The sequence below is a fragment of the Leucopleurus acutus genome (assembly GCF_964270905.1).
Source record: "Leucopleurus acutus genome assembly, chromosome: 14".
Classification (NCBI taxonomy): Eukaryota; Metazoa; Chordata; class Mammalia; order Artiodactyla; family Delphinidae; genus Leucopleurus; species Leucopleurus acutus.
Window position 1 is genome coordinate 87,141,524 of NC_139156.1, and position 13,259 is coordinate 87,154,782.

A 13,259-nucleotide genomic window follows, 5' to 3' on the forward strand; every position below is an offset into this window, starting at 1 on the left:
ATTTTACATACGTGAAAAACAAATTTAAAAGTGTATTAGTAGGGCTTCCCTGTTGGCGCGGTGGTTAAGGATCTACCTGCCAGTGCACGGGACACACGTTTGAGCCCTGGTCCGGGAAGATCCCACATGCCGCGGAGGAACCAAGACCATGTGCCACAACTACTGCGCCTGCATGCTAGAGCCCGTGAACCACAGCTACTGAAGCCCATGCACCTAGACCCCGTGCTCAGCAACAACGAGAAGCCACCACAATGAGAAGCCCGCGTACTGCAACAAAGAGTAGCCCCCGCTCACCGCAACTAGAGAAAGCCCGCGCACAGCAACGAAGAGCCTAGGCAGCCAAAGATAAATAAATAAATACGTCTAATTTTAAGAAAAGTGTTTTAGTAACTTACTAAAAGGCACGCAACCAGTAAACGTGAGCAACAATTCAATCCCAAATCTGTCACACTGAAGTTTAAGCTAATACTTGAGATTAATAAAAACAGCACTAAAGTAAAACTTCAGAGATATTTTTTATTTCATACTTTCACTAATGCTCTTTGGAGATAAATCATTTCATTTATATGGGCTTTAGTTTTCACAACTTTAATAGTTGGAAGCTTGACTAGATGATCTGTATGTAGTCTTCCAATTCTAAAATGTTCCACTAATTTGGATTGCTACAATAATTGCCCTTGCAATACATGCATGCTGCCACCAAGTAGCAGTAGAGACTACTAGTTCCTTTTTTTACCCCTAGTGGGGGTGCATTTTGACAGCACACTTATCCGTCAATAGTACAACCTGTTAGTATAACTATAAGATAACAAAATAATCTGGTATTCTTTCCTGTAAAAGAGAAGCTTTACATTGTGTCTGTGAATCGTACCAGAATCACCTGTAGGTTTTTAAATATAGAGGAAATCCTGAACCCATTGAATGAGACTCTTCAGAGACAGGACTTGGACATCTGGAATTTTGGGTTCCCATCATTTGTATATTTTATTTCATTTTATTTTTGCCTATGTACAATATTTGTCACATCCTTTTGAATCTTTGAAACCTTCTTTTTGTTTTAAATTTTAGAATATTCCATAATCTTCACCTACTTTTCATAAGGTGTTATCTGTTATGTTTATTCGATCTTGTGCTTCTCCTGGTTAAGACTTCTTTCTTTCCTTTTTTTGTTTTTTCCGGGGCCCTGCCTCATGTCTTGCAGGATCTTAGTTCCCTGACCTGGGATTGGACCCCAGGGCCCCAGCAGTGAAAGCGTCATGTTCTAAATACTGGACCACCAGGGAAGTCCCAAGATTTCAGTTTTAAATGACTTCTTTCCCCACTCTAATTCATTCCTGGGATCAGTTTCATGTTTGGACATTAAAGCAACCTTGCATTGCCAGAATAAAGCTACTTTGATTCTGATATACGATTGTTTTACATACCATGGATAAAGTTTGTGCTTCTCTTTACACATTTTGCATGCATGTTCAAAGGAGAAACTGGCCTGTGATTCTATTCTCGTAATATTCTTTATAGATTTTTTGTTGCTTTTTTAACATTCTATACTTTATGATTTATTTATTTATTTTTGGCTGCATTGGGTCTTCATTGCTGCATGCGAACTTTCTCTAGTTTCGGCGAGCGGGGGTCTATTCTTTGTTGCGGTGAGTAGGCTTCTCATTGCAGCCTTCTGACCCCATGGGCTTCTGACCCCATTCGTCAGTGCTACTTCAGGTCCTCACCCCTTCCCTTCTGACCCTGGGCGGTGAAATCCTCTTTCTGCGGCTGGCGTGCGGCACAAAGTCAATGAGGCAAGAGTAGGTTTGGAGTATCCAAGGAGCAGAAAAGATGTCAGCATGTGGAAAACAGAGCGAGCAAATTGGAGAGGAGAACGAAACAGTCAGAGAGGAAACAGAGGCCCAGATTTCTAGGTCTGTGGAGGCACTCTGAGGACTTTGCATTTTCTGAAGAAATTTGAGTGACATGATCTGACTTATGTTTTAACAAGATCTCTCTGGATGTCACGCTGATTAGAGACTGTAGGAGAGCAAGGACAAGCCCCAGAAGACCAACAGTTGATTCAAAGAAATGATTACTCAAACATGGTCCCCCTCCTCAGTGAAGACGCAGAGCAGGAATTGGCAAATAATGGCCACGAATCAAATCAGGCTCTCAGCCTGGATCTGTGGGACTGTGAGCTAATAATGGTTCTCACGTTTAGAAAGCTTGTTGAAGAGGAAAGAAGAGGAGAAGCTACAGAAACTGTATATGGCCCACAAAGCCTAAGATATTTCAAATCCAGAAAATGCTTTCCAACACCTGACGTAAAGCATGTGGCTGGTAGGAGGTCCTCAACCAAATTTGGAAGAGGAATACATGAGTCAGTTAGTTCCTGAAAACACTGTAAAGTGACAGGTGTCAAGAAACATTTACCCCTTCACCCTTAACCTTCACAAATGATGCCAGTTCCATTGAGCTATTGAAAAATACATTCTGGCTTTCAGACAAATAACCCAGAGGACATTTTCTCACATACGCAAGGTCATAAACAACTGTCAAGTGAAGTTGAAATAGCAACAAATCAAATAATAACAAAAACCATTTTTACTGATTTTTAAATCTTACAAAGCATTTTCATGTTCATTATCTAATTTAATCCTCAAATCAACGTCCTGAGATAGTTATTATTTCCCCATTAGAAATGACCACATATGAAATCCTTAGTGATTGCTCAACAAAAGCTGAAATCTTGAGTGTTGCATCTATTAAGGCCATGGTTGGGTGTTTTCCCATGGGAACATTGGATGCTAAAATCCACAGGGATTTTCAGCTCAAGATGGCAGACTAGGAAATATATTTACTTTCTGTTCCTCCTGAAACCATATCTAAATAAAACTGTAGAAATACCAAAATTAATCAACCAATAAAAGCCAAGATATTCTGGAAGTCATCAACCACAGAAAGATTTCAACACATTTCGAGAAGGCAAGCAATGAAATGGAGGAGCCATGAATGAAATAATGAAGAAAAAACGGCTGAGCCTAAGTAAGGTCTGCACAAAGTCACTCAGCTTTTGCTGAGCTCTGGTTATAGTAAAGGGCAGAGGAAAGAAGAGGGGCTGAAAACAAGGAGACAAACGTCATTTTAGGAAAAACACTTCATTTAATGAGCTCCAGGGAACACTCAGCCTGCTGCCATACTAACTCATAAATTACAATGGATTGTTGGTAAGCAAGACAAGAAAACAGGGAAGAAACAAAAGAAACAAAAATCAAGACACTGTTTCTAACTGGACTCTTTTCAAATGAGATTGAGGAATTATGGTTCAATGCCACAGCTGTAAATCATTTCTGCTGTTGGAGAGGTTACAAAGGGCTTATAATATTTCCCTTGTTTTCAGACAGAATTTAGGTCTGAGCAAAAGCTTTTGTGTCCTCCAACCCCAAATTTTATTGAGGATGGAAGCCCAGATTTGCTGGGACATACCATAAAAAGAATCTCATGAGCAGAAGGTCAAAGTGATTTTGGAATATATGAATTATGCCCAGTGTGTGTTTCAATAGGTTTATATATATATATATATATATATATATATATATATATATATATATATATATATATATACACACATTTTTACTGATTTATATGATTTTGGGTTCTGAAACTTCTACATGTCACATGCGTGATACATAACAGACAATGTCAGCCCCAGGAGGGAGAAAACACTCCAATGAAGCAAGCCAAAGAAACAAGTTTTAAGCAAGGTCAAGTGATGTGTAGACCAGGATTGTTCAATTCCTACCTGTCATGCTGAAGCTTCCAGCTCCTGAATAACAACACATGCTTCCCTTGTCCTAGACAGCCAAGAGTACGTCTCCTCTCTTGGGCATAAGAATCCCTAGAGTTACATATGGGTAGTAAAGAGTGGACCCAGCTGTCATACTCACAATAACCAAACTGTGTTGATCGTACTTTATACCAATACATCGCTCCACGCTGAAGTTGCAATAAATGATATATTTGCTTTCTAGATATGAATGAGACGCCTTACTGGATATACTCCAGGAAGGCCAGAGAAGCTGGCTTCTAATCCATACAGAACAATTCACTGGTGAATTTCTTTCAGAATAGCCCATGATTTATCTAGAATATCATCTTTACATATCTGGATCCTTCAAACTAGACAAAGGGAAAATACGGGCTTCAAGCCTCAGTTAGAAATATGGAATGGTGCCATGCTGACAACTGGTGCTCCCTGACCTGTATCTTCTGAGATTAGAACACAGTGTGGTGGATGACCAATTCATGCGTTGAACAAAAGAAGACCTCCTACAGGGCAGTGTAGCTGTTCGTTACAGGTATGGCACTTAGGGCTAAGTACCATAAGGACTACAAGAAAAAACGAAAAACAAGTAACACATGAAGCATATACGATAAGGAGGCACCACAGTCCAGAGCACAAGCTCTGGAATCACACAGGCTTGGATCGAATCCCGGCTAAGCCACTACCATCTATATACCCTGAAGGACAGGCCAAGGTTTAAATGTTCTTTTACCAAATTTCAAAACAGAAGTGAAGAAAGAACCTATCTGCCAGGAAGGGACATCGTGGGCTGCAGCATCCAGTCGGATCAGGGCTCTGCATCTCCTGCTCAGAAACCTTGGCCACCTGGCTCATGGTGATGCTGGCAGCTGAGCAGCCCTGGAGAAGGCGATCCTGTCTCCAGGTCTCGCAGAGGAGCTGGGGAGGTCTGCGGACGAGGTGGCCCACACCCTGGTAAGCTCTGGCTGCCTCCTGCCCTCAGGTCTGAGCAGGCTCTGGCCTCTGGGCCCCGTGGTGGGGAAGGCCTGGCCGATACATACGCAGGGCTGAGGGGCCTACAGAGCCAGTCCCCAGGCAGGGTGAGCTCTGGAGGAGGCTTCCACAGTCTCCGCATGGTGGCCCATCTGGTGCCAAACACCTGCCACCCACAGCCAGAAGTCCCAGCCACTAGAAAGTCCAGAAGGGGCCCTGCCCTTTGCCTTTGGGCCGGGGTTAAGCCAGCAGCTGGGCTTGCATGTGACCCCTGCATCACCCCCTGCCCCGCCCGCACTTTCTCTGTGACACGTACAATGGATATGTCATAAAGCCAGGCAGAGCCAGTGCTATAAATTCAGAGGAGTTAGAATCTAGGAAGAGGCTCTCCCACTTTCACTCTCTGCTCTCAGATCAGGCAGGCAGTACCTCTAATATGGAAGCTATGGACACCACACCTCCTTCACACGCTGTCCTCTTCCATTCTGCTCCTGTTTTCCCCAGCACCCCATTTACGGCCCTGGCGGGCATCGGTGCTTCAGCACGAAGCACGTCAGACCCCGAACCTATGGACACCACACCACCTTCACACGCTGTCATCTTCCATTCTGCTCCTGTTTTCCCCAGCACCCCATTTACAGCCCTGGCGGGCATCGGTGCTTCAGCAGGAAGCACATCAGACCCCGATCCTATGGACACCACACCTCCTTCCCACGCTGTCATCTTCCATCCTGCTCCTCTTTACCCCAGCACCCCATTTATGGCTTAGGCCGGCACTGGTGCTTCAGCAGGCAGCACCTCTAACACCAAAGCTATGGACACCACACCTCCTTCCCAGGCTGTCATTTTCCAGTCTGCCCTGTCTCCAATAGAACCACTATCCATTTCACACCGCTGTTCCAAGTTCTGGGAACACACCACCCAGTGATAGCAATGCCTCAGCCCATGCCTCGACTCATTTACCTGCAACGTGAGCCAACAGATAGACCAACACTTCAAAGTTATGACAGAAAGTTGAGTAAGTTATACGCTTGGAATTTCATTTATTATTATTAACAAGCACAACTGTAGTGCTTAGACTATAACAAGTACTATTCTAAGGGCTTACCAAATATTAACTCACTTATTCCTCATAATGGCAACCCTAGAGGTAGGGAATATTCATAAAGTTCACTTTTCTGGGGGAAACTGAGGCCCAGAGACGTTGAAGAGCTTGCCTAATGCCACACAGTAAGTAGGTGGCAAAACCCGGGATTAAAACCAGACCGTCTAGACTTTCATCACTTTGCTGTGTCACCGTACTGTAAGTTGTGGTTAGGGAAGGAACTAAATTGACAAGACTCTGAACTAAAAGGAGAAGGGAGAAATGAGAAAATGAGTGATCCTAGAAACTAGAGTAGAGTTAGGCTCAGAAATTTCTGGTGATGAGACCCGGAAGAACAAGAACTTGTTTGGAATATTAACTTGGGGTAGTATCTGAATCCATGGAGAAATGGTTTTGTTTTCTGTAAAATTTAGAAAGGTCAGTTGGATGAAGATTAATGAAGACAAAAGTAGAAAGGAAAAGAAAAAGGTGCCTTAAGGGAGACATAACCGCTTCCCTCTACGTACCCACAGGTGGGGTCCTGTGGGAAAGGATGGAGCTCTCTCTACCGGGTTGGTCACCAGGCTGAACAAGGAGAAACATGGCAACCATTGTACTGGTTTTGATGATCTCTCAAAACCAAGGCTTCAGTTTCCAAGAACGACCTACGGTAGCATAACTAGTGTGTGTCACACGTGCCACTAAGTGTGTTTCCAGTCACACATTTTCATTGGAGAACTACTTCCTATGAGGTAGGCATTAGTTCCCTATGGCTGCTGTAACAAATGACTACAAATGTGCTTGCTTCTAACAAAACACACTTATTTTCTTATGGTTCTGGAAGACAGAGGTCCAAAACCAGTTTCCCTGGGCTGAAACCAGAAGTCGACAGGGCCATCCATCCTCCTTCTAGAGGCTCTAAGCGAGAATCTGTTTGTTTCCTCGCCAGCATTCCTTCACTTCTGGCCACATCAATGCAACCCCAACTTCGTCATCACATTCTCTTTGGAGTACAAAATCCCTCTGCCTCTCTCTTACGAGAACACCAGTGGTTATATTTGGGCCCATCCAGGTAGTCCAGGAGAATCTTCCCATCTGAGAACCATTACTTTCATCTCACTGGCAAAGTGCCTTCTGCCATTTAAGGTGACATTCACAGGTTCTGGAGAGTAGAATGTGGACATTTGGGGGCAATGGTATTATTCAGTCTACTACAAGGTAGATTCTATTATCTTTCTCAGACGTAGGAAATGACGTTTAGGGAAGTAGTTTGTCTCAGGTCTACAATTTCCAGAGTAGAGACTTAAATTCTGCCACTGACACTTTAGGACACACCCTAAACAACTTGAATCTGTGTCCTTAACTACTGCATAATCCTTGGTTAAGAGTCACACTTAGGTATCAAGACCCAATTGAATACAACACAAGTACTGTCTCCTCTTTCACTATGTTTGCCTGGTGTACTGATGAATCTTGCCCAGAGCAGAAGAGTTCAGAAAATTGTTATGCAGGTTTACGAAGAGAAAGCATTTACTGTTTGACGTGCCCGGAGTAACGGAAGGCTTTTTCAAATAAAATATGCCACCAAAGAGTCAAGTGTCACAACAGAGGTAACCCCGTGGGAGTCACGAGGAGACTAAAATTATCTCCAATTGTGCAGGAGAGAAAAGTTTCACTGAAGGCAGGTGTAGTTCAGCCAAGCCCTACAGCACAGAAGTAGGAACGTGGGTATGTACGAATGGGAAACAGTTTAATGCAGAATGGATGAGAAATATGCATTCGACCTATTCTAAAACAACTGGCTTATTAACTCAGTAAATCGATTTAGTCAGTCCAACTAGCTTTAGCTGATTACTTATCCAGGGAATAGCTGTTTAGAGTAATTTTTGTCATAGAACAGTAAATAAAATGGTTGAACTATAGCTTTAGGCTTGCTAAGTGAAATAGATTGCTCTAGATGATTTTCAAGTGACTTACTTGGTAGTACTCACGAAATTGGGAGTTAACAATTGCTTAAGAAAACAAAGAGAATTGATTTTAAATAAAGTACTTACTGTGTGAACTATCTGTTCAGTAGCTCATGTTAAACGGATGTTTATAATCCCCATTGGACAACCAACTACTTTTTTGCAAATGGCAATGTGAATTGCTCTCACATAAACTATAGCAATGACCACCTATCTAATTTGTTGTCCAAACCAGAAATCTTCTAACAATACTGGTGTCCTAATAAAAATAAGCACGAAGGGAACACACACTGGGTGTCTCCCGTGTGCCTGTGCATGCATCTATATCTCACTGAACCCCCATAACAGCCCCCAAGAGAGGGACTCTGAGTGTCCCCATGCTGCTTGTGGAGAAATAGGCACAGGAAGGTTCAATAGTCTATCTACCTAATATCACACAGAGGGTGGGAGAGCCCGTTTTTAAACCACCTGCCTCCAATTCCAGGTGCCAGGAGCCAGACTCAGCCTACAGCTCTCTTCTGCTCGCCTGGAGGTGAAACAAGGTGTCATGATTAGTCAAATCCCGTCTTCACTCATCAAGGTAGCTTGAACACCTGCACGTCCTCCAAGTAGCATGTAGCATAAGCAATAAGATGTTTGCCCCCTGATCGTCCAGGAACTTGGAATCAGCTGTGCCTGGTAAGGCTGAGCTGGTTTAGATTGGAGAGGACCACCAATCTTCCACCTGGGCAAGTGCCTTTTGACCTCCTGCCATCAGAGGGCCGAAAACTCCAGCCTGAGAATGTGCTGAGGCCTGTAGCCTAGTTATGCCAGCTCAGAACAATGATGAGCACACGTTTTTCCAATCACCTTTCCCCATGCTCCCCGTGCCTCATACTGCCCTGCTTCTTTATTCTTTATCCCACAGATACCCAAAGCCCCTTGCCTTTGGGGAGGCAGATTTGAGACCTATTGTCACGTCACGTCCTCGCTTGGCTGCCCTGAGAATAAACCTCCTCTTTGCTGCAAACCTCAACATTTCAGTGTTTTGGCTTGCTGCGCCTCAGACAGAATGGTTGGGAGCAGTGGTACAGGACCCTTGCATGTGAGGGAAGCTGGTTCCTAGTAGTCACATTGCAGATGTTTTCTCCTCTCGGGTTGGGGGTGGGGCAGACATCCTGCTCTTCCGGAAAGGGAGAAACACAGGTGCCAAACCCTTGCCCTCAGCGTCACCCTCACCTAGGAGCTTGTTAGAAGCACCGAATCCAGGCCCCACCCAGAACTACTGAATACCAGCCTGCATTTAACAAGATCCCCAAGAGAGGCATACCCATATTAAAGTTGGAGAGGCACCAAGCTGTCATCATCTTCTCCGCAGCTAATGAAAACGAAGCAAAGATTCATCCCGAGCCGACTCTGCCTCAGTCACCTGGATATCCCATGAGCTCATTTAATCCTCCCCAGAACCTGCAAATGAGACTGAGGGTCAGAGTGGTCTAGCACCCAAGGTTCCATAAGAGAACATGACCAAGGCTCACTGGAGCCCAGACTTCCAAAACAGAAGGCCCCTGAGCACAGCATGGCACCACTGCAGCCCAAACCGTGGGCCTGGAGGGTAGGCCAGGCTCCCCACGCAGAGTTCACACCATTCGACAGATGCCCACAGTAGACCACAAGGCAATATGAGAAGTAACTTCTGATTGTGGAATCTCTGAATTTTGAGATTTAAAGAAAAAAATCTGTTTTCGGGGGATGGTTAAAACAGTTCTACCAAGGAGTAAAGAGAGGTCATCTCAAGGCTCCTTCTGGACTAAGAATTTAATGCCTACTTATTGAGAAATGCTCCGTGCATTTGCTCAGCCCTACGTCAAGATGAAGTTCTCTGTGCCCTAGAAGCTTAGGTTCTAAAAAGGCCACAGAAATGGGTGAGACCTAAAAAATGCCAGAACAATGCAACGGCCTTAATCAGACTGTCTTTGCTTTGCCTTGCTTACAAGTCACTGACTTTAAACTGAATATGGTGTCATGTCTTTTTGTTTCTTGAAGTTTTTTTTTTCAAAAGATCATATAAAGATTTTCTTCCATGGTAAGACTTTTATATTGTATTTTTCTTAAACTGGACTGTGGTACATTTACCCTCCATCAGATGATTGCTTATAACTCACCTTGCGTTATTAAGAATACCGCTAGAGGCTTCTATGTCCCTACTAAAGAAAATCCATTTTCAGGCCCATTGAAACCAATGAAAATCCAAGATTTCAGAGCACAAGATAATGAAAATTCTCTCTATCCGCATCTTTTACTGCTTTTAATCTGTTAACAGTCCCTAAGTGTGCCAGATGAAAGGTACTGTCGCGGGAATTGACATCATTAACAGCATTCCATACAGGTAAGTCTTGATTGTTCCAATTTCTCAAAAAGTTGGACATATTTACTGCCTCTATGACATCTCTAGGGTGTGTGGAAGAAATAAAAAAGAGGCCTGTACAATGTATTTCTCCAAATATACACACAAATAGTTTGCACATACAAACAGGGAAACCTTATAAATAATGTATGGGGAGCAAAGGATTGTTGGTAACGGAACTACTCATTTCGAAAGACAACACTGTCACCAAGTGTCCCCTCACCAAAACTGACTGGGAATTTTTAGGGGCCACCAAACCAGAGATGGAGATTTTTAGGCACATTCTTGCCAGAAAAGAGAGCCTAGGGCATAAACCAGTCAACCTGTTGGCACGAATGCCAGGGCAACCCAAGCAAGTGGATATACAAGCCTACGTAATGCTTGGAAGTAGGAAGCTTTGGGGGACTACACCTGGGCTGGTACTGGCCTCCCTCCCCAAAGGGACAAGGAGAGCAGAAACCTGGATGGAGTCAAGAGAGAGAACAAAGAAAGGCAAGGCTGGATATGGAGCAACGTGTGGATCCAGGAGCATGTGTCTCAGAACTGCCGGGGCTCTGCAGACCAGCTGCATCCCCATTCTCCTTGACCCTCATGGGTATAATGAACTCAGGATGGGCGCATCCCGGCTGCCAAGTCACTTCCACCTGTCCATGGAGTTGACAGTTACTTGCTCACAGTGAACCAACCTCCCTGGACCTAACAGCTACTTCAGGAGGCGGTAGTGGAGAACAAGGTGATGACAACGACCAGATGCGAAGGAGGAAAAGACGTTCAGCGGACCGACTGGGTGGACTGATGGTGTGGGGTTAAGTCTGCAGAGCTAAAGGGGCCAGATGTAGAAAAGGGAAGGGGAACCATGAGGATATGGTCAAGCCCCATCGTATGGATATTTCATCCATATGTTGTATGCAAATCCCATTCAATTTGCTCTGAGTGAACAAGAGAGAACTAAATTATCCTTTAAACCATGTCAGTGACTTTATTTACCATCTCATTTGATGAGCTCATAGCCCAGGGGCAGAGGGAAATGGGAGCTGTGAGTCTGCCATCTCTCAGGAAGTCTCAGGACTCAGAGGCCCCTCAGAGCCAAACTACCTCACCTTTTGCACTTTTCAAGCAACGTTATTCCTAAGTGCGAGTCACCCTCTTCATCAGGTTCTCCAAGAAACAGCAATCTCTCCCAATGAGAGAGGAAAAATGGGCTACTTTGGCTTGCTGAGGTACAATATGTAGTTCTCCAAAATGGTACCTGCCTGGGGATTTTTCAAGAAAATTAAGTATCAGTGGTGATTTGTTTGTCTTCACATAACGTATGACCCAGATGTGCTGAGAAATAAGAAAAGGACGAACGAATCAAGGGCGGCTGATCCAAGGAGGCAAGGGGCAACTTCCACAGCCTACGTGGAAAGCTAGAGGGAGGGAACATCCAGCTGGTGGGAGCTGAAGACAGGGGCCAGTCCTCCTTGGGCTCGGGATGCCACCCCCTCTTCCTACATCTTCATGCTCTCCTTCTCTGTTGGCCCCTCCCAGCCATATTAAAGAGCCACAAGGAAATGCTCTCCTCCATTCCATTCTCCTGTGCTCCTATCCACCCGTCCCTTCTTTCCCTTTGCCATCAATTTCTTGACTTGCCCCCCATTTCTCCCCTCCCATCCACACTGCGGTCTGGTTTCTGCCCCCCTACTCTCGTGAAACTGATCTCCTTGAAGCCCCCAATGATTTCTCCGTTGACAAGTCCAGGGCACTACTTCTCAATCCTTATCTTTGTGACCGCCAAGCCGAGTTAGATCTTAAACAACGTCTCTGTCTTGAAAATCTCTTCCCTTGGCTTCCGCGCCACCTTTCCTTTTCTTTCCATGAGACCGATCACAACCAGTACTACAGATTCCATCGAATTAAGGAATGCTGTTGCCTACATGTGTGAATGAGCTCAAGTGAGTAAAGTACTGAAGTAGAGGACACCTAAAGTGAAACGTCTTCATGAATGTCCACGTGGCTGAGCAGCAAGTTAACCTTTCCTACATGTGCTAAAGAAGAAGAGTTGGGTTTTATTTTATTTACTTTTCCCTGGACTGTGTTGAATGACTATCATCTACAAGTTCAGGCTACTTTTGGCTGAGGATTAATGCACTGGGAGAGCTGAGAGAAAACTGAACAATAGAGCTGTCTTTTTCTTGACCAGTTCACCTTAGTTTCCCAAACTCTAAGTCTTTCCCGAATTCTTTCTCCTATTTATTGTAGTAAAAGGAACATAACACAAAATTCACCATTTGGATCATTTTACAATTCACCGTACCATTCAGTGGAATTTACTACTGTCACAATGTTGCGCAACTATCACCACTGCCTAGCTGCAAAACATTTTCATCAACCAAGAGGAAACCTACACCCATTTTAAGGAGTCATTCCCTATTTCCCTCTCTTCCAAACCCCTGGCAACCACTAATGTAGAATCTTTTCTGTGTGTATGGATTTGCCACTGCTGGACATTTCATATAAATGGAACCATACAATATGTAGCCTTTCATGCCTGACTCCTTTCACTTAATTGCATCCATCATGTGGCATGTATCAGAAATCCACTCACTGTTATGGCTGAATCCTTCATACTCTTTGAATACAAAATTAAAAATACGCTGAGAATGAAGCTCTGTTTTAATGGCACATCTATTAGGCCAATTCATTGAAAGAAGCTGAAGATGGAGATATTGTTGTGAAATGATAATCGTTGAGAAGCCTCAGCCAATTGGATAATGAAAAGTTTGGGAAATGTTGCAAAAAATTATCTGCTTTGTATTAAAAGCCTATTAAACAAGGATGTAGGAGATTGTCTTTTTCTTGCAGGTAACTTAAATGAGGCAGAAAGAAATAACTGCCCTTTAAAACACATTTTGAAAGGATTCTATTTATTCTTAATAGACGAATGGGAGTACAGGAAGTTCACATCCAATATGGACTCCCTGTCCAAACACTGTTTATCGTTCTAGCCACCACTATCGAATTATATTTCTTGAGAGTAAGGCAGCTCAATTCCTGCATATTACT